The following is a 5,016-nucleotide window of genomic DNA, read 5'->3' as shown; positions in this document are numbered from 1 at the left end:
CTTTTGCTGTCGGGTTTTCCCCCCACTCCTGCATCCCTGTTGCCGCCCCTTCCTAAGGCAGCCCTGGAAAAGGGACCATGTACAGGATGCCGACAAGCCCGGGGGAGCAGGAGCCATTCCGGAACCTTCTATCCGTTTCCTGCTCATCCAGACTCTAGCACCTTGCACTTCAAAATGTTTTCCTGCACCAACCTCTCCTGTCCTTCTGGGACGCCAGTGAACACAACTGGTTCCTGAGGCTTCGTTCATCTGTTTTCACTCTTGTTTTCTCTCTGTTCTTCAGGTTAGATCATTTCTAGTGATCAACTTTCAGGTTGACTGATTCTTTCCTCTATCATCTCCATTCTGCTGTTGAGCCTGTCCAGTGATTTTTTTTTCTTTTAAATACTGTAATTTTAAGTTCTAAAATTTCCATTTGGTTCCTTTTGATTAATTTTATTTCTCTACTGAAGACTTCGAGTTTTCCGTGAATTTCGTGTTTACCTCACAGAGCATGATGATAACAGGAGCTTTAAATTCTCTAGTAATTTGGCATCTGGGTCATCTTGGGGCCGCAAATCTGTTTTCTTTTCTCTCTGTGTTTCCTGGTTCCTTGTGTGCTAATTTCAAACTGAATCCTTGATTGACATTTTTGAATGTTACGTCATGAGCCTCAGGGTCCTGTTAAAATGTGCTGGCAGATGTCAGTTGTTTGTTTTAGAAGGCGGTCAACCCCATTAGGTTCAGACCACAAGTTCTGTCTCCTTCTGTGGCTGTGACTTTGCTGTGCTGCCTTGGGTCCACTCTGTACACCTGCCACTCAGTTAGTCTAGGACTTGGGCTGGTTTATGTCCGTTCTGCCCTCAGAGCCTTTCATATGCTGCTTTGGGTCTGTTCCAACTCAGGGTGAGCCAGTGCCTGTCAGTATATATGGAAAGCGAGGGGTCCACTCCGCCAGCGCTGTCTCCTCTCTGGGATTTGCCTCACACGCTGTTACTCCTGGCACCCCTTTTCTTGGTTCCTCTATGCAAAAAGATGGGTTTCTTCCAGGGTTCTAGCTGCCTGCACTGCCTCACTTCCACCCACCTGGGGCTACCTTTGGGGAGAATCAGCAGGAGCAAAGAGAAGACAGTGGGAGGGGCTCCCACACACTCCTCAGCCCGCAGGGCTCCCCCTTCCCAGGCCTCTCTTTGAGTCCTTGCCCCAGTGCTGGCCACACAGCTCCAGAGGTTGGGGCCACGCTTAGGTCAAGCCTGGGAGAAAAAAAGAGGAAAACCACCCATGAACGCCCCACCCCCAAAGGCCACTCTCAGGTTCTGCTCCCTCCCCTGTCCCCCTGCTAACATTCACCTGTCAAGAGTGCCTGGTCATGAGCGTGACAGAATACCACCATCTCAAGCCAGAAGTGCTGCTTAAGGGGGGGACACATGTGAGGAGAGTAGCCCCCCGCTGAAGGGAGCAGGTGCGTCCGCTGGGCCTGGGTGGCCTCCCGTGGACATAAATAATTGCACTCCACACCAACCTAGCCAAGGCCACTCCAGGACCCGCGGGATCGAGACAGAAACACGGACGTGAACACAGAACATCTGAATGCCGTCCAGGCCACAGAAACATCCAAGCCTCCCCCATCCCAGCTGTAAGAGTAAGCGCTCCCTCACATCGCGGCTGTAGCCTCACTCCAGGCTCCCTCCCTGTAGACACTGGGGGTGCAGGGACGTCCGGGGCTTGCGAAGGCTTCTGGGGAAATGGGCAACCAAGGCAGCTGGAGCCCAGGAATGTGGGCAGAAGACAGGCCCCGGGGCTTGACCCCGACCCCAGCCCCTCTGCACTCCCCACCTGGAAGTGCAGCCCTGGAGTCTGGGAGAGGCCCAGTGGTGTGCCCTGGCCAACAGCTAGGCATTGCCCAGAGGCCTCCCAGAGTCGGTCAGCTGTGCCCCCAGAGAGAAGGTGGTACTGCGGCCCGGAGGCTGCCACGGGCGCAGCCCAGGTGAGGCCTGGTGACCAGGGGCAGCGGCAGGCTTGTGCTCCCTCCTCCCGCCTCCACTGGCCAACCTAGCTGGAGGCCTGGTGTCGGGCTGGCAGGACGCGAAGAGCCGTCCAGAGGCCAGAAGGGCAGCCTCCGCTCTGCTGGCCTGTGTCCATGCCGACTGCCTCCACCCGCCCCTCCTCCCACTGTGGCGGCTCCCCAGACGGGGCCACAGCTCAGCCCTCGGTTCCGCGCAAGAGCCCCAGACCCAGGGCAGTGGGTCCTGGGAAACCTGAGTCCAGGGAGGCTCCACGCTGCCCTGGGAGCTGGCAGAACAAAGGCGGTGTCTCAGCCCCGGCGTCCATGCTGGGCTGGGTGTCCCCAGGGGCACTGCTGTCCCGTCCGGTCCCCTCTGCCCAGCACGACGTGGAAAGCACCTGCCGGGCTGTGGTCAGCCTCCCGGCTGGGTCAGGGCAACACCTCCCTGGGCCAGCCCCGCTGGAGCAGCCGCCCAGCCCTCCACCTCCAGCCTACAGGGCCTACGTCTCCATCTGGATCACGGAGATGCTCTTGGAAGCCCCTTGGCGGGGGTGGGAAGTGCCTGCATGTCTGCTCCAGCCCACGCCCCGCCCTGGGGACGCGCCCTGCTGGGTGGGGCCTTGGCTAGGAGGGAGCCAGGGGGGTGCCCAGAAACAGGAGGAGGGGGAATGGGAGGGGCTCCAGCTCTGCCTGGAGGGAGGACGCTGAGTGCCCCAGGGCAGGGCGGGGCCGGGACCCTCAGTCCCTACGGAGCTGTGTCCTCCTCCCCACACGGCTTGCCCACTTCCCGGGTCACAGCCCAGATCCAGCCCCCCGCCCCTCACCGGCCCCCACCGCAGAGTGGGCATCTGTGCCGCCGAAGGACTGGGCACCGCTGAGCCGGGGTTGGGGGGAGCGGTGGGCGCAGCTCTCGGTCACCCTGACGCAGGGTCACACTCAGCCGGCTGTAGGGCCCAGCCCACCGCGTGCCCCTGCCCCAGGCCGGCAGGGCCGCAGGGCCAGGCTTGAGGCTGGTCCCCCCGGCAGGCGGCAGCCCCTGCGCAGACCCGGGGCAAGTCCCAAGCGCGGTGTCCGTTCCCATCCTCCTCCCTCGGCCCCAGGTGGCAGAGCCTGGCTGTGCAGGAGGGCGACCACTCAGTGCTCGAGAATGGTCCATCTCGACCCGCTAGAGAACCAAGGGCATCTGGACCCCCTTCTCGTCCAAACCTCCACAGCCCACCTGGTCCTCTCCTGTCCCCTCCCATCTGTACCTCACACCGGCCAGAGAGATCCTTTGCTCAAAACCCTCTCCAGGCCTCCCCTCCTGTCCAGAAGGAAGCCCTGTTCTCACTGTGGCCGCAGGCCCTGCACATTCTGGAGCCCAGGTGCCCGTCACCCACTTCAAGCCCCTCCCTTGTGTGACCTTCCTGGGGGCAGGAGCTCCGTCCCAGGTGACTTGACCCAGGGCTGGCCCTGCAGCTCTGCCCCTCAGCACAAGGGGCTTCTGAGCCTTGGGGGGCCACGTGACCCCCCCCGAGTTGCTCCCCATCAGCATAGCACCTGGAAGAATATGCCGCACTGCCTCTGCTCTAGAACCTTCTAACCCACAGGAGACGGGAGCCACACTTCTAGCCTCCACAGGAGCCTGGCTTGGAGCACAAGCAAGGGCTGAGTCTGAGGTCAGTGAGAGGGAGAGCCTGAGGCTCGTCCATCCTGGCACCGGAGCAGGTGGCTGGGCCCCTGAGCAGAGCACCAGGGACCCTGGGGCCCACCGGGAGCCGGGACAGGGCACTAACCCGCGCCAAGGCAGGGAAGCTGGAGGCACTGGGGCACGCAGAAGTGTGCCCTTCCAGGAAGAGCCAACCCCCACCTGACCCAGCTGACCGCACCCCCGGGAAGGCCTGGTGGAGCGTCTCCAAACCTCCCGCCTCCAAGTCCTGCGGTGGCTCCCCAGCGGGCCTTTCAACTGCCCACGGCAGGACGACGGCCACCCACGATGCCCCCGGCCAAAGCCAGCTCCAAAGGTGCTCTCATCTGCCACTCAGCGCTGCACAAAACACGCACGTGCTCTATGGTGTGTGTTTGTGTCCCGAAGGGCACAGGTTGAAACCCTAGCCCTGATGTGGTGGCAGCCATTGGGTCTTTTTTTTTTTTGCGGTACACGGGCCTCTCACTGTTGTGGCCTCTCCCGTTGCGAAGCACAGGCTCCGGACGCGCAGGCTCAGCGGCCATGGCTCACGGGCCCAGCCGCTCCGCGGCATGTGGGATCTTCCCGGACCGGGGCACGAACCCGTGTCCCCTGCATCGGCAGGCGGACTCCCAACCACTGCGCCACCAGGGAAGCCCGCCATTGGGTCTTGAGGGTGGGGCCCTCATGAAGCGGACAGGTGTTCTTCAGAGGCCGCAGGGAGCTCCCTGGCAGTCCAGTGGTTATGATTCAGCACTTTCATGGCCGAGGGCCGGGGTTCGGTCCCTGGTGGGGGAATGGAGATCCCACAAGCTGCGTGGCGCGGCTGGGGGTGGGGCGGTCCCAGAAAAACCCCTGCCCCTTCCACCACGCGAAGACACAGTGAGAAGACGGTCACCGGCCCCCCGTAAGACGACCCTCCCCCGTCGGAGCTGGCACCTTGACCTCAGACTTCCAGGCTCCACAACCATGAGAAATAAACTTCCCTTGTTTATAAGCTACCCTTCAGCTCTCGAAGTGACTGGCCAGGGTGCCTGGCCAGGGTGCCGGGCACTCTGCAGGGGGAGGGGAGGCTCCCGTGCAGCTGCCTGGACTGGGGGCAGGGCCGCCGCCCCTCAGAGTGGCCTCAAGGTCACACTGTCCCCCTCAGATACCCTTGCAGGCTGGGAGTCAGCTCAAGGGCCGTCACACATCCTGTGCCACAGGTGAGGGTGGACACAGCCGTGAACGGAGGCGGAGGAAGGGGGGATCCCATTGCTCTCCCGTGCAGCACACACCCCCGCCTCCCCACACGTGGCTAGTGCCGTGGAGCCCCCGAGACAGCCCACCCAGGCCCCACCCCACTGGAAGCCATCAGAATCCAAAC

This window comes from Orcinus orca, chromosome 11 (genome assembly GCF_937001465.1).
Source record: "Orcinus orca chromosome 11, mOrcOrc1.1, whole genome shotgun sequence".
NCBI lineage: Eukaryota > Metazoa > Chordata > Mammalia > Artiodactyla > Delphinidae > Orcinus > Orcinus orca.
This window is presented reverse-complemented; position numbering follows the sequence as displayed.